The sequence below is a fragment of the Sander vitreus genome, chromosome 9, assembly GCF_031162955.1.
Source record: "Sander vitreus isolate 19-12246 chromosome 9, sanVit1, whole genome shotgun sequence".
Classification (NCBI taxonomy): domain Eukaryota; kingdom Metazoa; phylum Chordata; class Actinopteri; order Perciformes; family Percidae; genus Sander; species Sander vitreus.
Window position 1 is genome coordinate 12,487,537 of NC_135863.1, and position 22,293 is coordinate 12,509,829.

At 41.4% G+C, this 22,293-nt stretch overlaps 1 long non-coding RNA gene across 1 annotated transcript; it reads left to right on the plus strand.

The window, feature by feature from the left end:
• Window positions 1-348: 348 nt before the first annotated feature.
• On the plus strand, window positions 349-22,203 carry LOC144522887 (uncharacterized). Its single transcript, XR_013502460.1, has 3 exons — window positions 349-549; window positions 12,125-12,239; window positions 21,903-22,203. It is a non-coding gene; the product is annotated as an uncharacterized LOC144522887 (long non-coding RNA).
• Window positions 22,204-22,293: the final 90 nt, after the last annotated feature.

Consider the following 22,293-nt stretch of genomic DNA (forward strand, 5'->3'; position numbering starts at 1 on the left):
TCATTCCTCTTTCTTTGAGAGGAAACGTAATGCGTGCATTTCCCCACGCTACTCGTAAATGACAAAAAAAACAGATCATTGGAACAATTTGTTACTTACTGCCCCCCCCCCCCCTGGCTGCTGACAATTATGAACAGTGAGCCGCACTCACATTCTTGCGCACAGCCAAGTGAGGAGGCGCCTCCGCTCCCGGCCTGGGCCAATGGCGCACAGAGTAGCCTTATTATACTTATCCCCGGATGGCCAATGGCGCACCACTCTCCTGCTCACATGACGCCTTTCTGTGCGCTCCCTCTCCTTTCAGCACTCAATCCCGGCGAGTGCAGGCATCACTGAAGACCTGACACCGGCGGAATCGGATGTCCACTGTCTTCGGCAGAATTAATCAGGTGTTATCTTATGCAAACTGTATCGCCATCAGATGAAGCTGACCATCCTGCCGATGAGAATGAGTCCGCTTCGCCTGAGGAACAGACTTTTTCCCGTCTCCAAACGACCGGAGAGGCGCAAGGGCGAGAAAATAACGCCCAAAAGTTATTGAAATGAATCGTAAGTTATATTTTTTTCCTCTTCTAATCGCTTATTTATTGCTACTATTCCGGAAAGTAGAAGTTATATTTATCGTCTAGTCCTATTTGTAGTCGATTACAGACGGTTTAAAATGTATGACTGCATGTGTCACTTTTGCGCCGTGTGCTTTCTGTCCTTTTTATTTAGGCTATATTAAAGGCGAATTAAACATTAAAAACGCTTTATAGGCGTTTTTTTTAATCGCTAAAAAAATTTACTTTCACTTGATGCTTGAGTGTTCTCTTGAGTTCATTTCGTCCTGTCGACATTCTTTCTGCGTCTCTGTTTCTCATTGTGTATGTTCGACTGTCTGCGCGCAGCGCCATAGCATTAAATATAGATAAAAAGCACACGGTAAACCCGCTGACCCCAGCCAGACAGGCAGGCTATGCAACCGGTCCACACGGCTCAATGAGGACAATTAGGGGGGGCGAGAGAGAGAAAAATGGAGTACTTGAAGCGCACTAAAACAGGACTGCACTCCACTTCAACCCACCAGGCAGGATAAGGGTGGATCTTCAATAATCTTTTGTGACATTTTCAATGCAGGATATGACCAAAAAAACATCCTTTAAGTTTAGACTCCGGTCAAGCTCAGATAAAGAACTGAAATGTTTTTTTCTTTTTTAATTCTGAAATGAATTGTTCCGCCAACAAGCATTTATGTCAAATTCCAGTGAATTTGACAGACACTCAATGAGGTCATGTCATTCACTGAACCCTTTTACTGATTGGAAATTAGGGGGTAGTGGGGTCAGGGGAGACAGGGGGGCTGTTGCAAAATGTAGGTATATTTTGGAGCCACAATCAAAAATCTGTGCCCTGTGATTTCTGCACAATCAGAGGAAAAGAGCAGGGGACCGGAGCCATTTTCTGTTTTGAAAGGCTTCAGATGGCTTTAATTAGGACCTATAAAATCTGTCTGCCCCATTATCAGAGTCAACGCTCTAGAAGAGTGAGAAGGGAGGGGAGCTGACAAAAAAGAAAAGAAAACCGATACAGAAAGTCACATAGGCAAATGTCTAATGAAATTTTTATAAGCCTCCTTTTTTCTTCTTGTTGCTCCCTCCCTTGCCTCCCACCCTCCTTTTTCCTTGATGCTGGTGGTATGTAGGCAGCCCTCTTATTCCGTCTTTGTCTGGCTGTTGTGTTATCTACACCCCCCCCACACACACACACACACACACCTAACTACCACCTACAGTCGGCCCGAACCCAGACACCTGAAGGCTAGACATAATGATCAAGAGAAGTTCCTGTCTGGAGCACAGCCAGTTGTTTGAGGTTTTCTTCTTCTTCGTCGTCTCTTTTTTGTCCTCATGCAGGCGCTGCCTGTGCCTCTTTCTCCTTTCTCCATCCACAATTAGGACAAGCTATGTTGTTTGCGAGTTTGTGTTTGTGTGTGTGTGTGTGTGTGTGTGTGTGTGTGTGTGTGTGTGTGTGTGTGTGTGTGTGGTACAGCGTTGCAGTTTCATCGCTGCTGTTGCTGCCAATGTGTAGCCTATGGATCTTGGATGGAGTGGGTTACTCACACAGCTACAATACACACACTCATGAGGAAACATCAAAGACTTCTTGTGTGTGTGTGTGTGGTGTGTGTTTGTCTCTGTGTTTGAAAGAGGGAGATTTCAGCTATTCTGGCGAGCATCGGCAAGAATCTAGTTGTGGCCATGGTGCCTGTAATTATTTAATTGTACACTATTTTGTTCAATTAGCTGGGGTTTATGTGCGGTGCTACTTAGCTCTTTTTTTTTTAAGCGTTACATTAATTGTACTATATGACTGTTCAGGATTGTTCTGTACCACATACGGGAGGCTCTGAAGCTTGACGTTTTCCCTGTTTAAGTTTTTTTACAGTGTGATGCTGGTAAATCTGAGTCCCGGAATTCAAAAGAATTAGGGTCAATAAAATTATTATCCCATTAGTAATGAACGGGAGTTGAATCTTTTTAACATCAAATATAAACATAAAATATAATTTTTTATTGAAGATTCCATTTTTACTTTACTGGAGGTTTTAAATGAGGCCCTCAGATGCTGTTTGTCGCACTTCGACGTGCTGGGCATCTTTGAGGTGGGTCTTAAGCCAATGTGGTTTCTGAAATCGAGCAAAAGGAAAGAGAAAACACAAATTAGAGGTGTGAGTTGGTAGAAAATGCTTTGATATGTGGATTTCTTTGACGGACAAATTCATTCTTCCTTTTGAGGAGTACATGCCTTAGTTTTCTCGATGTGTGTTGGTTAGGGATTACATCATTTGGCTGCTGCTGGTGTAGCTAGATAAGAAAAAGCTAGCTTGCTTTGTGGAAAAAGGCTGGTTGGAGTGGAGTCTTTGTTTGACATCTTTGCTCGACAGTACAGTGAAAATCAAAACAAGTTGTATGTAATGCTTTTTTCTGTTTCTAGTCGAATAAGCCTAATAATTCCGGAGTTGTTTTTGTCAACAATGTCCATTTTTGACCAACCTGTTTGTTAGAAGATTATCCCCTAACAGCTGGAATGGGCTCTCTCTGTACCCTCAACCATTTCATCTTGTCCAATACGATGTTATGAAGAACACGTGTTGGTCAAAGTTGCACAGAGCTTCATCCGAAATCCTGCTACTTGTTTGTGTGTGTTTTCTGTCTATCATGGCATCAAGGAGATTGAGAATGTCTCTTCCTCTGCCATCACCCTTTGAAGGGGGAAGTAATAAAAAAGCTCAATGGGAGCAACAAGCTGTTCTTCCCTCCTACACTTTGAGGCTTTCTACCTGGAGATGAATAGGAGGCCCCTCCATAACGAAGGGGGAGAAGACAACATTTTATTGAAGGCTGAGGATGCGGGGGATGCGCAATAGCTTATAGACACTTGGTGTGAAATAGTCCAGTTTACAGGATAGCACTGTCTACTGAGTTTGACATGAGAATAATTATTATTTTAGGTTGTTTGAAGGCATCATTTTCTGAATCACTAAACTGTCAACATGTTTGAGTACAAATTATGTTAATCTATTAAGGTTAAAGTAGGTCAGATGGGTGTTTTGTAAACATTAACAGATTGTCCTGTTAAATACCGCTTGAAGTAAAATACTGTCTTCATAGCCTGATAATACAACATCCGTGATAATGACATTGGACAATCACAAAGCCACAGATTAGGATTTACGGTAACGAGATTTATGCGTGAAGGAGTGAAGTCATGGTCAGGAATGTAAATGGTGGAGTCATTCAATTACCACCGTGCCCTTTCCTGGGAAAAGTCCCCAGCCGTGAAGAGGTTAATTGTTTTTGAATCTCCATCCGAGGGGAGAAAATGGGCAAACGGGAGGGACAATTGAGCCGCTGATAGTTGAGTGGATTATGGATTACTGCGCCTTTCCAAAGGAGAACAGAAAAGGAGGTGAACGAGAAAGGAAGGAGAGAAGGGAAGGAAGGGGTGTGTGAAAGGCCCATGTTGTGCAATGCAGCCGCAGTGGTCGTCTCGCCTTCTTAGGAAGATGGAGAACTCCAATCCTGTTTAGCCCACAAGGTGACCCTTGACCCCTTGCATGCTCCTCCCTGCTCCAGGTGCAAGCCCTCACTGCTGAAAGCTCCCACACAGACACGCACTGCAAGATCATTTTTCACACACTCTGCAAGCACTGGGGGAAAACGCTGTATGAAAACACCGATCCTTTCAAACATTTTCACCCTCCTGCTTCTTTTTCTTCATGCCATTCTATTGTCAAGGGTTAAAGATCCAAGCCTGCTTGTTGGGGAGGGGGAGCGTTGTGATGATATGAGGCCTCGTTTTCTTTTTTCTTCCTCTGAAATATGTTCTTGCCAAGAAAATAGATGACTGTCTTTAAACAGGGGGAAAAAAGATGATCTGACATGTTGCAATAATCACAGGACTGTTAATCAAGGGATGGCATGTATATAATTACTACAGTGTTTGATAACACCTCAGGCCATTAGGGAAACCTCCCCAAAGCCATTAATGGGCGTTAATAAAAATTCAAGAAACCCCGGATGGAACGAGCCCTCTGCGTGGTCCGCTGCTTAAAGCACTGTAAGGTTAATGAACCAATTTACATACTTTCTGCTGCCATCTGGGTGGAGTGACGAGGCATATGCTTCCTACTTTGTACTGTTGCTTGGTGCTGTTCAACACAGAGTCATTTGTCAGGTCCACAGAGGTCAATGAGCACATTTAACATTTAGCCTGTGGTTAAAAACAATCATGAATGAACTGAAAATCAATACAGCTGAAAGGTCCTGTAGAAAGCATCGAGCAGACTGCTTTGGTAGTATGTATGTGTTAAATTTCCTTTAACCCTATTGCAAATGGGTGAATAAATGAGTGAATGTTAAATGGGAGTCATCTTCGCCTCTGGTGATGAGAAACTTGGCGGGCGATCCACAAGAATCGTCATAGACGATGCTGGTGACTGGGGCAAAAAGAGGATTAGTGCCTGTCCACCTCTCTGCCATTCTCATCTGGGGGATCACATTACAAATAGAGCATTCTCAAAGCACTCTTTTAGCAGAAGAACACAATGAGGTCTGTTGGCGATCAATAAAGCAGTGTGAAAGCAGAGGGATATACTTAAAAAATCAAAGGCTCTGGCTGGCATGGCTATCATCTCACTCCGTCTGCTGGAATCAGATAAGGGAGCGGGGCCTTGCAGGAAAGGTTGTTTGGCCCCAGGGCTGCTCAACTTGACGGATATCCCTCCTACTGGCACCCATCACAGACTGATTCCATCTGCAAATGGGAAAAACCAAAACGTTTCTGCATCTATCTGGTCACTCTCTGATTCTGTACATGTTGAAGAACCGCTGAAGGGATAGATGGGTAAAAGGGAGCATACTATATAATCCCTGCAGCGTGTATGGGGAGAAAAATATGCAGCTTTTTCTCTAACCCCTCTGTTGTCCTCCATGGATGATTTTACCTCATGCTTCACTTACATTATTTAAAGAAAATAAAATCACCCCGTTTTGGTTTGACAATGTGTCAGAGCTGGTGCGAGTGTTGGTCTCAGATTAGCTCTTTGTGCCGTGAGGAGAGAGGAAAGACACGGTGGTGGTGGGGGGGGTCAGGGATGGGTGAACAATACCGCGGCGATCCCAGTTGAAAGAAATCATTTGCACAATTTTATGAAAGCTGTATTTGTCCGGTCGGATAGTTCTATCAAAGCTTAACAGCCACGGTGGAACGTGATTTAAACGACAGGGTAAGCTACAAAGCCGGCAAAGTGTCAGGTTAGAGTCATTTCTCAGCTGAACACTCTCCAGGTAAATGCAGATAATACGCTCTCGAGTTTTTCTTTTGCTTTCTTAAAGAAGTCTTATTTCTACAGATGGCTCTGAGCTGACACCAGCGCTGCCAGAGCTTCTGTTCTCAGAGCTAAGCTTGTACGCGTATGTTGCGAAGATGAAAAGACATAATGCCTACACTTTATTACTGTAAATTCATCCCTAACAAACTATCCCAGAAAAAACACTAAGTTTATTGTTCTTCTTAAAGTATTATCAGTGATTTTTTTTTTTTTTTTTTTTCTAATTTCAAACCAACTTCTCTTTTCTAAAAGCCCTTTAGATTCTTGATAACTTCATGACTAGAAATATCGGGGTGGTAAACTTGCATAGGATGAGATTTCAGGTAAGTGAAGAGGACATGTAAGAAGATTTCTCAGGTTGAAACCCGCTGTTGACATGCAGTGCAGACAAAAGAAGATTGGTCTCTACCCATATCTGTTGTTTTTCAGTTTCAGAACCCCCTACAGCATTTCCTGGTGACTCACTTCTTTCCAAGCCATTTATGCTTGAAAACTTCCTAAGGATGAACCACGCATATTCTTGCTTTTATCGTCAATGAGGGACCATTGGGCATAATGAAGTTCTGTTTCCCAGCATGAGTTTGGGAGGCTCATGATTACAAATGCTTCTCTCATTGTCTCCTATCATCTCCTGCCTAATTGAAGACAATATAACGAGACAATGGGGTCTCACTTATCATTCTGCATCAGTGGCATGCTCTATGGAACGTGCCAGTCTGTTAAAAGTGGGGTGTTGGCAGAGGGGTGTGTGTCTGTATGGATACTTGAATGTGCTCGGGCTTGTTTAATTTGGACCAAGAAGATGGACAATTAAACAACAGCTCCCGGGAGGGGCTGTTCATTTTGGTCATCCTCCCCAGTTAGTTATTGTAAACTCTCCTGGATGTGTCTGGGTCATGCATTTTGGGGGGGTGGGGTGGGGTTTGTAGGCGGGAAGGGGATTGGGCGGGGGTCTCTGGAGAGCATGTCTCAGATGATTAGGACAGCCAAGTGGGGAGAGTCCCTCAGTGCCTGGCCTCCTTCACCTCCCTAATATGTTCTGAATAAGTCCCCCTCCGCTGTGCATTTGTTGTGTGGTTTGGTGGGAGAGTGGGGGGATTATGTCTGGCTATGGTTTAGGAGTGTTTGTCATATGCCCCCTCGAGGCCTGCACCGGCTCCTTTGTCTGAGCGTCAGACGTCGGTACAATGTCAAATCACACAATGTGCCAATGTAATCGGGGCATCTCGGGTTAGGAACTGACACAGGATTTCATGTCTGGATTTTTCTTTTTTCAGTAACTTAATTTTTGGGTTGAGAATTTATACAGTCAATTTTCTCCATACACATATGCTTTTTTTCTAATCCTAACTGGAATACCAATTAAAGTATTTTAAAAGAGAGACTGCATCACATTTCTTGGCCCCTTCTGTAGTTACATTATGCATTTCCGTAAATGACTGTGTAACATAAATGTGACGCAGTATAAGGATATTCTCAGAATAGTATCAGGTCAAAGCACATTTGATCTATGAGCATACGATGTGTTATGAGTCGCTCAATATCAAAACAAAAGCTCTGCCATTTAGCACTGACTTTCAACAGTCATGCAGAGAAAAATCCATCACAGAACAGGGAAGCAATGCTCATTTCTGGTACGGTAGCATCAATAAACCAGAATGCTTTGCAGCCTCAGCTTGCATCTTTGCTAATCTATAACTGCTTGCATGAGAAATTATTCAAACTCTTTAACAGCTTTTTTTCTAATTTGAACAATGATTTGCTATGCCATTGTTTCTTCTCCAGTCTCACAATGCTATCACTAAATGTACTCTTCTTGATGTGTGAAGAAGCATCTTAAGACATACAGGACACCACTGAAAGAAAAAACGCTTGACATTTATCAGATCCATTATATAGAAGTGTAACAGTACAGTAGAACTTACCTTAAATCAAGACGTAATACTTGCTTTATATCAGTTTCTATATAATGGCATATTCCTGGTGCCCGCATAGTCTAGAATTCAGTTTAATGGTCTCAAAGGTGTTTCTATGGTTTCACACAGTGCCTCTCTGTATGAAATTTGGAAGAAAGATTCATTCATCTCCACACAATGGTTAACAAAGAGAGCACTGAGCCTCGGCCAAATATCACAAGTTACATTGAAAACAAACAAAACGGTCTTGCTGCATACTGAGGAGTCAAACCCTCCAAATGACTGATAACAGTTCTGGAGGATTTAGGCGCTGTGGGAGAAATGGCTGTTGTGGATTTGCATTCAAGTCACTTGGGCATTTAGAGCATGAGGAAATGACACACATTCCATCTTCCCAGTAACAAAATAAACGCAAATCTAGCTTCCTACTCTTTCTGCACAGTTACGTCTACAATTTCAATGTCGTAAAATTGATTGATGGTCTTTTTTACTGTACTTTGAGGACACTTTTATTACAACTGGGCTTTCGATTAAAATTAAAGGTTTCTTTAACATCATGTCATTATTATTATGTCATGTAATTATTAACTAAGTTAAAGAAAATAAAATGCAGTATAAGTGAAAAACGTGTTTTTGTAGTAGAATCTGTAGTTTCTGTAATTATTTTGAGAAATAGAAACACAAATGTATCCACATCCAAACAGGGACAAAGCCTCGCTAGCTCAGCCATACAGCATTTCTGAAAAGGTTAGCAAAAATGTTTTTAGGTTTGGGTGTCCTGAATCATAATGTGACCTATGGGAACACTATACTTTCTCAGTCTGAGCTATTCTCAAACCAAACTTGCTGCTTATTCTGACTCACAAATGTATACTGCAATGACTAATCGTTTCACAGCCCTTGTTTTCAATAAACAATTGGTAGTATGTGAGTGTGCACTCTCCAAGGGCGTATCTTCCTACTTTGCAAATGAGTAAATACACCAGGTTCTGATGACACCCAACAAGCTATTTTTGATCACTTTTTAGCCTTCACACATTCTCTTGAGTGGCAGTTTTAGGTGTTTCTCTTACAGCTATGTTCTGTATGAGTCTCACAGGCTTTTTAATGGACTGAAAATGAAGTTCACTTAATCTGGCTCGCCTGCTTGTGTAAGGTTTTTTTTTCAGCTTCTAAGTATTTTCCACTTCATTTGACTGTGCCTGAAGGTATATTAAAACCATTTTCATAAAGATTGTTTGAATAAGCCCCTGAGACGTTTTTTTATAGCCAGGGTTTTAAGGAGTGTAGATAGACACACCAAGTGTGTGTGTGTGTGTGTGTGTGTGTGTGTGTGTGTGTGTTGGGGGTGAGGGAGTAAGTAATTACAGTTGCGTGTGCATGTAATTGAGTTTTTCTGGATTCAGGGTGAATGTCTCATCTGACCAACAGAAATGAATTCTTTGGTGCTTTTTTTTAGCCTGGTATTACATTGTAGATGTAGAGAGAGTTGTGGAATCAATGCAGCATGATTTTTGGCGGTTATATTAAACGCTTCCACAATTAGTTGCACCACTTCCCACAACCCTCAAAAGGTGAGAAAATTATAGAATTGAATTGAAAGTTGCTTACACGAAAACATGTTTTCCATGTAACATCTTCTGAGACGTGGAAGAGGTTGTAGGAGGTTAGGGTGAAAACACCGGTAAATATATCAGTCTATGCAAATCAGCTATCAAATGGAGTCTGACTTTTTCTGGCGATACAAGAAGGAAATCTAGTGCAGATGATCTCTGTGTGGGCAGGAAACCTTGGAGTTTTGCATCATGTCTGCCACGTTCTCCCCGAGGGCATTCAGCCTCCTTACATGCAGAAACGCACACACACTCGCGCACGCAAGCCACCGTTTTTTCCTCGCAGCGCGGCAGGAGACCGTCTTCATCTGTCCTATTGATTGATGAAGCAGGCGCAGCGGGGTGTCCAAGAGAGGCAGGAGTCTAGATCAAGGCTGTGTGCTGCATCACTGGCAGTCACAGCACACACACATTCTCACACACACACACATTAGTACACTCGCACACTTTTTATTTCTCACAGTCCATGTCATGTTCTCTCTGTGTCTGTCACAGCAGACACTGTAGACACAGGCAGCCATGACACACAAGTGTACACACATGCATACTGAGAGACACGACACTCACAGCAGTGCCGACACACACATGGCTTACGAAGACAGCATATCACACCTGCGCACACACACACGGAATGAATTAGCATGGCTTGGTTGTACGTGCGCCTAAGCTGGACAGACGTTTTCTATAAACATAATGTTGGTAGATTAGCTGGGGTTAATGATCCGATTGCCTTGGAGCTGCCACAGCGTCTGTGTGTGTGTGCACACGTGTGTTTTTGGCTAAGGGGAAAAGGCAATGCTCTACTGTGCTGTCTCCCTCACTTCCAAATGAGACATGCCCCAGGCACCATTACAAGAGCAGTATTATGCTATTAGGGAACTGGGTTTGCCGAGGTAGCAGTGGTACCAGAATGAAACGGCTAAAATTAGGTCTTGACTAACCTCAATGGGCAGGTCCAGTATTTCTTTTTGCATAAATTAGAAATATGAAGTTGTGTACTTAAACGCTATTTTTACAAATTGCCTTTTGGAATATCACGCACATTATTTCTGAGCCATATGAATGTAAAAGCCAAGGAACAGAGCTTTTCTTTTTAAGTGTTTGTGCTTTCAGAGCAGAAAAACAAATTTGGAGTCAAAGTTTTTTTTCTTTTTTTCTCTATCTACTATTTACTTTGGTCTTTATAATTAGCATCCAGTCTAAACCAGAAATAGTTCTCTGCAATCGACTTTCTTCAACTCTCAGTCAACTGGAGTCAGTGGGTTTAATGAGGGTGTAGTCCCGCCGATACCCGACCCCCTCATCCCCACAAACACACTCTGAGAAGCCCCTCTAATGTAATGATGAATGGACAGAAAAGTACAGGAATGAAAGTGAGAAGAGAAAAAATTTGCGTAAGACCCCAACTTTTTTCTCCCCCAAAGTAACCCCCCCCCCCACTCTCCACCTACATATTTTAATTTTATCCCTCCCTCCCTCCATCCTTCGTTCCCTCCCTCCCTTTTCTACGGCGTTCCCGTTGAGGCATGCCTCCGTCCCCGCCAACCAGCATCGTCCGGGGCAGGGCGAGGGGGCAAAAAGAGAGGAGGGGGAGGCTGGCAAACAAAGGAGCACTGTTGCCTCGCTGGGGTTTTGCGGAGGGTCAACACCAGGCTGGAGGGGTGTGGGTGGAGGGGTACAGACGGAGCGAGAGTGTGACTGAAGAGGTTTATCATTAAGAATAGAGATTAAAATGAATGGGAGGGGAGCAGGGGTGTTTGTTCTGTAATGTTCACAGTAATAAAGAGGACAAGTAGTGCCAGTAATTTTTTCATATACACACACACATACACACACACACACACACACACACACACACACACACAGTTGCCACACTCTTAGCAACGCTGCAGTTAGTGTGAGTGAGTGTGAGAGAGGGAGGGATGGTTCATTGTTTCCTGGCCATTGTACAATATTTGCTTAACCCTCGTGCTTTATCTGTGCAGCTGTATGCTACAAATGAGATGGGCGAAATGTGTGTATTGTGTGTGTGCGATGGCTGCTGTCACAGCTGCAATTTTATCAATGCGCTGTAAGACAGTACACACAAACCCTGTCAATTTACGAAGCAGTATAGCCATGATAAAATTATTCTCCAAACAGCACAATTACACGTCCTCTTAAAAAATAAATGTAACGATGAAACGGACAGCCAGCGCAGGCATGCAAACTGATTGGCATGCAGCAGTAGGAGCTTAAAAGTCATCATTCTACTCTCCTTTTGTATTCTATCTCCTTTTTGCCACTGGTTGTTATAGTTGGTGCTTCCTGACCACAAGTTGAACCTCATTCCTCCACTCTGCAAATACAACACCGGTTGTTGTTGCTCAGCATTGCTCAGGTTTTCAACTGTATGCTTTTAAAATAGTCATCACTTGGGATGAAATACAACATAACAAAATATTTCTTGACTTTAAACGTTTGTGCAAGCACATGCTTCTTTAGGCCGTGAACCGCATCGATTTGTATTTCATACATTCTTTCTACACGGCGAGTGAGAAACTGTTTTGAAAAATAACTGAATTTTAGAAGCAACAACTGGAATCCCACAAGGCCAAACTCTATGAATGGAGAATTTTATATATTTATTTTCTTGATGGTGCTGGTAGAGATATCTCTATTCCAAACAATTTCTTAATGGTTTTGTTTCCCCTTTCTGTCCTTTTCCTTGTCCATGAAAGGACCTGGCACGAGAAGAAGAAACAGAACAAGCGCTTGCAGCGTTAGCCTTCACGCAGAGGGAAGGAAGGGAAGCTGAAGAGCAAACGAGAAAAAGACAAGAGCGATGAAAGAGAGGTAAGAGAGCTCGGTTTGCCCCGGGGTATGTTTGTCTGTCCTTTGTTGCCCCTTCACCTGATTGTCTCAGTCAGCTGTGTACTGGGGTGGGTTTGGTGTTTGCATGCGTGCGTGTGTTTTTGTTATGCGTTTGAGTGCGTCTGTGTTTGTTTTTGTGTGTCCCTGGCGTCGAGCCACAGCCACCAGGTGAAGAACAACCATCCTGACTGAGTCACCTGCTGCATCCTCAACCTCTCTATTGCCTTTATCTCGCCACCTTTTTCTCTGTTTTCCACTCACATTCATTTCTCTGTACTGAAGAGGAACCCACCAGCAATTATCATGTATGTGTATGTTGATATATGTTTTCATTTCTATAATTTGGTCTCTTGGAAATGCAGAAATTGCGGGACTGGGACTGGTTGACAGTGGATAGTTTTCATGTTATCACGACGGTGGCTAACCAATGGATGACACTTTTTGGTTCAAGTATAATTGGCTTGGCATCATTTACATTCAATAAGATTGTTTTCACTCTGAACACAGCTAGCGAAGAACAGTCACAGGCACATTTAAATATTTTTTAAAGATTTTTTAAAGATTTTTGGGGGCTTTTTGGTCTTTACTTGATAGGACAGATGAAGACAGAAAAGGGGCTATGGAGAGAGGGGGGATGACATGCATCAAAGGGCCATGGGTAGGACTCAAACCCGGGCCGCTGCAGTAAGGACTGGGCCTTGGTATATGGGGCGCACACTCAACCAGGTGAGTTACCCTGGCGCCCCCCACGTTTTAATATTTGAATGTAATTGGGCGTTTTATACATTTAATTCAGAATTGATCAAAAATCTTATTTGGTGTGCTTTTATAATAAATAGGCAATATGCATCACTTTGCATTACTTTGCATTAAGGAACCATTTAAACTCAAACTATAATATAATTCCATCCCAAAAAGGAATTCCTCTTAGTATTTTATATTCTTTGGTCATGGATACTGAATATCAGTCCAAACATTGTTATAATATGGTGATATCTTATTGAACTCCTATCCTAATTATGACTCTATGCTGCTGCATTTAACTCCCCCTGTGTCATTATAGATGTTTAGCCCGTCCCTGTTTTGTGTCAGAAAATAGAGAATCCATTTCATGCTGTGAGGATATTCCAGCATCCATTACAGCTTTTAAAAAGTCCAACGTTTCAGGGATGCAGGGAGTAAAATTTTAAAAAAAAAAGCATTACCTTGGAAAACAGCATAGCCAAAAGGCAAAACACAGGAGTGAAACTTGGAAAAGAGCTACCTTATTGTTTTAACGTGTTTCAGCGGTTCCCAAAGCGACCAGTCTCTCAGAGAGTAATCTTCTTACTATCTCAGTGTGAGGCTGAAAGCAGCAGTAAATCATTTTCCACCATGCAGGCACAGCCCGAATGACTGCCACCGTATACAGATAGGGGGGTAGTGAAAGAGGAGAGGCAGTGTGAGGAAAAGAAAATGTTTTTTTTCTTCAGTTCCTGTCATCCTCCCTTCTGATAAGACTCTCCTCAACCTCCACTCTCCACCCAGAGGTTACTAAAGCAATGGTGTGCTTTTTTCTTTAAAGCCTTTTTGGATGCAGACCAGAGTTTCTTACTTTTAGTCATAGGAAATCCAGTGTACTTCATGCAGGAGATCATTTCTACTTTTCCCCCTGATCCTTCCATAAGAATAGGTCATTTATATTTTATTATTATTGGTGTTACTATTATTATTATTATTATTATTATTATTATTATTATTATTATTATTATTATTATATTGTAGGCTCTGTAAATGGTCATGTTCAGGATCTGTTTTTTTTTTTTTTCTGTTTGAGTCTTTTTCTGCTATCTTTTTTGGGTTGGATTTTCTATTTGTGAAAGCTGACTTTCTAAAGGTGCTACTCTTTTTTTCTTCCTTCTTTCCTTAGAACATCAAATAAATGTAAAAGCAACCATGAATTGGATATAGGTCAAAATACTGTCATGATACAACAAAAGGAAAAATGGGAGTGCACAAATGAGCATTTAGGGTTCAAGACATTGGCTGTTAAGGAAATTAACCTGTGACTCTTCTATTACACAACATAATACTTACTCCCTTGTTGTGCCCTGCCATTGCAAAAGTCCTTTTCTGTCACTCTCTTTTTCCTCTCTGAGAAATACTTACAATATGAACTGTACCTCACAATGACATTCTGCAGAAGACAGAACAAATTCAATTCAGCTTATTTCGGTTCAGCTCAACTCATTTCAAATAAACCCATTCCAGTCAAACTCAATTCTCTCTTCTAGCTTTTCATGTCTTTCACTCACTTATTTTCAGTCTGGCTGAGCCATGCAACCTTCTGTCTTTTCTCACATTTTCACCTCCCTTCAGTTCTTTTCTCTGGGTACGCTCAATGCTGTTGCTGTATGGCCCAATCTTTCTTATGTCCACAACCACTAAAAAAAAGGGCATTTCAGCATTTTAAATGATGAAATTATGAAAAAGATTAGGAGGGTTGTTGAGGTGCACAGATATGGTTTAAAAGAATGGGAAACTATCCTCCAAGGCATTGTCCAATGCCAAAACAAGTCAGTTTTAATGATTTCCCAATATTTCAAATCGTTGTCCAAATCACCCCAGTTGGACAAGACACAGCTGTTTTTAAATGGAAGTGGGTTTTGAACTCATTTGATGGAGAAACGCCTTCCGCTTCTTCTTTCGTCATTGTTTTGATGGATGTGCTATATATCAAGCAACAGAGATTAGTGGAGTCACAAGTTGTACAGCTACACACAACCCTGTTGTGTTTGGAACTGGTCAAATGATGCAAGCGTAGTCTGGGGAAGAAAGAAAGGAATAAGATGGAGGATGTTGTAAGCAAGTATCCAGACAGGGCACTGTTCTTTCTTCCCCCCCCCCACACACACACACTTTTTCCTCTCAAGTGTGTCTGCCCTCCGCTCCGGTGGAAGAAGGTCTTTCAGGAGCAGCCAAGTCTTGCTAAGCTGGCTTTAAAAGCTGCAGGACTCAAGAAGCGCAATGGTTCTTATTGGGTGTCCATTTGAGGCTGGGTTGCAAGGCTGAAGCCACAATGTGTCACATGGTTTCATATTTAAAAAAATGCATGTGGGGAAATGACAAGCAAATGAGTCACTTCGTCAACTCGTATTAATTCACTGCAGGACTGGAGGATAGAGCGAGTAATTGTCAGTTTCACGCTCACGCAAAATAACCGGCAAATGATGAAGGATGGTTTACAATGGTGAAGGGGCAGAACATACTCTAGTTGGGGAACGGGCATAGAAGCCTGATGGACAAGTGTTGAAAATGGTTACATTTGTGTCCACATAAAGGAAAGCATAGAACAACAGTGCTCCTCCATCAAAGCATTTTCCCCCTCAGCAAAGACACCCACCAACCACCAGAGGATTAAAGATTAAAATGAGCGCTTTTATTGAGTTTGAGGCCACAATAGTTTTAAAATGACTGGATGGATGATGGGTGGATGAAAGATTGATGGTCATGAGGGCGCAGAGATAGAAAAATTAAAACTGAGAAGGGTGGTGGTGGCGAGACAATATTTCAGAGAGAGTAGGAATCAACAAGAAAGGGAAAGAGATGTTGGTGGAGAAGATTTCAAAGTGAGCCTGAGCGAATCATCCATGAGAGAGAACCAAAAAGGGGAGGGTTACTGTAGAACTGGTAAATGGAGAAGTGGGGGTGAGGGCCAATAGAGCGATGCCTCTGTCTTTATAAGGTCATAAAATACTGCACTTTTTGGCCTCTCTCTAATTGCTGCGAGGGATGGGATAGGGGTGTCTCGATTATACCTGCCTACTAAATGAGGCCTCTGAATCCTTTCTGCTTGGCCTTGGGGGCTTTCTTTTGGATCGCTATGAGAGCAATTCAAGAAAGGTCTATGTTCGAATATGCTTTATTGTTCTTTTCTGAAGACTGAAGTTGAGAAAGAGAATACAGAGATAGAGAAATGCTGGCCAGAAAATGCACACAAACACACTTACAGTATATACACACGCACATATACATTAAATACAGTATGGTACTTATTCCAGTATTCATTCTCTTTTTCCACATACACAAGCATAAATATTCGTGTGCGTGCCAGAGCAGTGAGAGAGGCTGCCAGGCTCAACTTGAATCGAATAAAGGCAGAGGAGTGGACCCCCTGCCTCTGTCCCATCACAGCAGAATTCACTCAGCCTCACATGGCTGGGGAGTTTACACTCAGCTATACTTCTTCTGTGCAAGCATGTGTGTTCCTCCATATACGGCTGCTACTTTAAGTAGCTGATGGTACAACAAGCTAACGATAAAGAATGCACAGAGCTCTGAAATTTATTTTTTATGTATACCTCTATTGGTCATTTATGATGAAGAATCGTTATGTCATTATTATAAGCTAGTCCTATATCCATGTTAGATTAATGGTGGTTTATTTTCATAAAATTATAATTATAATCATAATTGCAACTATTGTCCAGAGGACCGATGGCTTTTAAACCTGTGGTAGTGTTATAGTGTTGTTGTTTTTACTTGATTTTTTTGTGCTGGAAGAATGGCATCTTTGAAATGTTTTGTGCAGTAAAGCATACCAGCAATCTACACAAATCCAGTTAAAAGGAAACTGCCAGCTTGTTTACAGTAATAATATCAATGTCTCAGAAATAATTTGATATTGACTTATTGATGATAAAATGCTACACATAGTACATTTACTTAAGACAGGAGCAAAATTAGGTGCATGAAGAGGAGGATGGTTAGGGTGTTGTGTGTGTGTGTGTGTGTGTGTGTGTGTGTGTGTGTGTGTGTGTGTATTTACACTCAGCAGAGAACGACGGCACTGCTGTCTGGGTCCTAAGTAGATGATGGACCGTAGTCTGTATTCCCATTCCCTCTCATTAGCTCAGCCCCCGAGAATATATGAGGTTACTTACCTGCACTTGCGCTTCCCAGCCAAACAGCAAGTGTCGGCTCAGGGTCATTACCCACACTGCTTGGAACAAATGACCTTTGATAGCATCTCTGCTAAAAGGCAACAGAAGTAGATTAACCCCTTGATCCTTGATGAATAGAATATTGAAAACATTAGGAAGGAAGGGGTGGACAGGGGTGATGAGCATGTTGGTACATTCTAAGCTGCGTCCATCATAAATTGGCTTTTTTGAGCTGGTGTTCCTTTGTGTTCTTTTGCAGCAGATTATAAGAGTCCTCCTTTTTTGGGGGCCTTGGAATCTCATTGCACTTCAGCTAAACATCAGAGTTGTTTGTCTGAAAACAAAAACCGCAGAGAGAGACGTGGGCAGAGGATCAAAGCCTTGGGAGGATTTGTCTGACAGATAGCCGCTGGGGTCCTGCCTGTGTAGACTCTATCTCTGTCTCTATGTCTTTATGTCACTCTATGTGGACACCACTAGGTTGCCCGATCACACTGCCAGCATGCAAATTATAGATCATAAAAAAGAACAGTGCAGTCACAACAGCCTCCTCCCTGGAGCAGACGCCTCTTTATTACAACGTACGTGTGTGTGTGTGTGTGTGCGTGCAAGGGTTGTCTAGTCTTTTCCTCTCTTTCATCTAAGTCTTGGCTTTGTGCAGGTTTTTGATATTATTGGTATTTCATCCCACCTCTTTTGATATGGTAAACAATTCACCCACTTGATTTTAACATCTTGCAGATTTTGTTATCAAACGAACCTCTGCAGGAACTTTTAAAGTCAAGTCTAGGGTACAGGAGGAGATAATCCAACAATAAACAATATAAAATCAGATTGTCTTTGTAACCTCAGTAAAAATAACTCCTCACAGTGATGAATAGGTTTTTCCATCTAAGGTCAATATGTTCACCAAAACGTTCTTTCCATAAGGCCTCGGTGAGGTTTGTGGCCTGTTGGTGGGGGGAGAGGGGGGGAGTGGCTCAGATGTCTGTTTTAGGCAAAAAGACACGCCCAGAGGATGGATATAATTAAGACTAGTGACTTTTCTTTCTTTCTTTTTTGTGAGTAAGGAGGGTGTTTGGGTAACTGCTCTGGGTGGTCTAGCTCTACATGCCTCTGCTAGTTTTATTACAAACAGGCACAATATGGTAAGAACACAGACATACCCTGGCAAAGCACAAAGATCAGTGTATATAGTATGTTAAGACATAAAAGGTAAAGAAATGCAAACAGCCATGCCGCTTGTTTCCTTGTCTGGTACGCCTGTTAATCGTTTGGACATGGCGCAGCAGATTAAAAAAATCCCAATTGATCCATGCAGTTGGCAGACTTACCTGACATTCATAGAAGTTATTCCTTTACTTTACAAAGGACAACGGTGAGTCAATGACTTTACATCTCATCACAGAACCAACTTTAGCAACTTTTAACTTCAGGTCGTTTATCTGGAAGCCTTTATCGAAGCATCTTACGGTTTCATGCTGGTCTTTACTTTATCTTTAGTATTGAACTGAAGCCATCTGATAAAAAAGGCTTAGATGTATAAGTTTACCATAAAGACCATAAATGCTTTTAAAGATCTTTAAGATATATTTTTCTGTGTGCCCTTATTTAGCTCAAAGAAACCCGAAAAAAAACAACTGTAATTGCAGGATTTCTTTCCGTACAGCTCAGACATGTCTTACTCTACCAAGTATACATTTCAACCCTGGGTGGCCCGATGGAAGTTGAACTCCTAACTTGCAATGTTTTTTGTCCATTGAGCCACGCAGGACCACAACTGGCTTCAAATTGCAAGGAGGTGTTCATTAATAACTTCTAGCTGCGTTTTCTTTGCTTAACCCTGCAGTCTCTTTGTAGCAGAGGTAGAGAGAAAGAACATCACCTGTGTCACTAGAAATTAGGTGTTTGCATCAGTGTTACACGACTTCATACGTCATACTTCTGATACAGCACGGCACAGTTTAAAAACTCATGCTAACCAAGGAATGAATTAAAGCGCAGTTTGTCTTATAAACTGCGATTACGCACACACTCTTTTCTGACACATTTGGAAACAAACTGTAATTTATACAAGACTTCCTTTATTTTATATAAAAAGAACAAAAACTGCAAGGCCAATCCCACAACAAGGACTATCCAGGCACTCAAACCTGATTAATGGCGTCTTCTCGTTAACACATAAACACCCTGTGTATCATCGAACCCGTCCCTTCATTTCCAACTTCTTTCTTTCCATTTGTGTGAATTGGCTCATTTAGCCGGCAGAGAGAACACATCTTTTATTGTTGCATTTTGTTTTGAGGGTGCCTAAACATGTGGGTGGTCCCGGGTTTTTTTTAATGAACTGAGCAGCACATGGATCTGTTAATGAGAATATAAATGTGTGACTCCGTGCCGGGACCTTAATGACTGAGGTGCCCTCCCTGGGTTCGGCAAGTCTGCTAACTGGAGCAGAGAAAGAGAGGGGTGGGGATGAGAGAGAGCAAAAATAATGAGAGAGAAATTGAGAGGTGGGAAAGAAATGATGCAGGAGGTGGTTAAAAAAACGATTGTATGAAGGAACATACCATAGAAAAGAGCAGCAGCTGAAGGATGCATTACCTCGGGCAAGACAGAAATAGTAAATTGCATGCATATTCCGGCAGATGCAGGCAATTGAACAGAGTGGAACTTTAGAAAGAGAAACGAGGGGGGCAGTTCTTAGGAATAAAAGGTTTAATTTCTCCTTCAGCTGTGGCGAGCAGCTTTCCTGTGCGGCCCTGTTTCACTGTATTTAACATCAAAGTGAAGTATGAACAATTGAGGCAATTTTTCATCTGGCCAAGGTCAATCATTGTTCTTTCTCTATGAATGTAGATCCGGCTGAGGAATTCAGAGTAATATTTTACTTGCAGGTCTACGTCAGCAAGCCACCTTTCAACAACCTTTTGGACCGATTTTTTCTTTTCTTCTTTTTGTGTGTGTTTTCATTTGCAACTAGGTTTTAAGATTGTACATTTAATATCTAGGAATTTTCAGGTCCATTTATTAAGGTGTGGTGTGTAATTTGTCTAGTGTAGGTTTCATTAGAGCTGTGTCTAAACTGCTTTATATAATACATGGGACTGACTGCATTTAATATGAAGGAAAAAGAAGACTGATAAGCATACAATATTACTACAACATATAATAAAATATCAAAGTTGAAGTTGGCCTTAGAGTCTGCACAGAAATGTGTAGTTTATGATCGCAGGCGTGGTCCAAAACAGCATATTTAGACTTCTAGATATATTTAGTAAGAAGCACTTTTACATGCCACATCTAAATTTGACCATTCGCTAGTGTTTTTGCCAAGGACCAAATGGTTTAAGCAAAGAAGTAAGAAGGACTTTGAGGGACTTCTTAAAACCGCAAACAGCAGAGTGCTCAAAGAAATCCTTATTGGCCAAAGTAGCTAAAATATGATTGTCTTTCACAGGAACTTTAATGTCCTTATTGACTACAAATGAACCCACACCTTTCAGAGTACACAGTGTGACTCATTATTAGTCACAATGGGATACCAAATGGCACTCGAATCAAAGAAAACATCAGGGGATGCTGGTTAGAACCATGGAAACTATCGTGAGTTAATACTACTACAACTACTACTATAGTAAAGATAATATGTGCATGTATTTATTTGTTTTTTTTTATACAGTGTATACACACATTCCATTTTTAATTAGGGCACTCATCTTTTCCATGCTTTCCTGATGCTCCAAAATGATTGTTCTTTGTACTGTACTTTTCATTATTTTCTGACATTTTATAGACCAAACTAAAATTAGTTGCAGTCTTAGCCACTTTTTCTTTTGCCAGGGTAGAGAAAAATAGAGGCAGGGAATGCGCAGTGTTAGCCTTTCGGAGAACAAACTCTATACACATGTATACACATGCACAATGTTATATCCTTAAAATACCTTCCCTTTGATGCCTCATTGAAAATCAGTTGAATACATGTTTGTCAGTTTGCTAATTATGATTGTAAATGTCTTTTTTCAAACAAAGTAAATCATGTATAGGTTTAGCTGACTACCATCTGGTCAACTTAAGATGTCAGGAAGTCTTCTTGATAATTCATTCTGTCTCAGTGCACATCACTCCCAGCCTCACCATGCTGTGGGCACGTCAGACACCCAGCTCTAATACATTACAGTCAGGGCTTTCATTATCCCGACATTCTTTATTTTGTTTAGGGCACCACATAAAAGCACACTGATGACATTTGAGCTTTATTAGAAGAGACATAACAGCCATCGCAACACAATCACTTGGATGTTTTATCTAGATCTGTTTTCACAAACTGCAAAGTGGCTTTAAAGGCTGACTCCATATGTTTGTGTTAGCGGGGCTCTTGTTCTTGAGACATCACAGTATTTCTACTTTAAACCACCTAGCCTACGTCCAAACCTTTTTTTATAAGATGAATTGTGTTAATGTACACACAGCAGTGGCTTGTTATTGTTTCTCAAGACCACCCAGAGTGTAAATAGGAACTGGGTTGTGAGTGGGCTTGTTGTACATATGACATGAAAGTGCAAACTTATTACCGCTAATACTGTTACACGCATCAGTCAGAGCTGATGAATAATTTAAGTGTACATCACAGTGTGAGTGTGTATGACATTTTAATAACATGGTTTACCAAACACCTGAATTTATCCTGTGCTTTCTTCTCCTCTGTTTGTTTTCTGTCCAGGTCCAGACATGAAGGAGGCACGCATTTACACACACACATGCAACGGCACCTAGAGTCTGTCTGCGGTCTACCACCACCACCCTGCCACACACACGCACACACGCACATGCCTTTTACGGTAAGAATCAGAGACCACCGAGTTAGGGGATAATAAATGGTATGAATGTGAGAAAACAAACTCATTATACACTGCTATTTTCTCCTCTGAGTAATTTTAAGACAAATTGACGGCTTGTATTCCAAAATGCTTTAAATTCAGTAATTAAAAAAAGAAGAAATTAGCTGAATTCTTAAAAGTGGTTTCTTGGTGCTAGTAAATAGGTATTTTTATATCAAATTTGGATGTCTTATTTTATTATATTATTTATATATATATATATTATAACAAGTC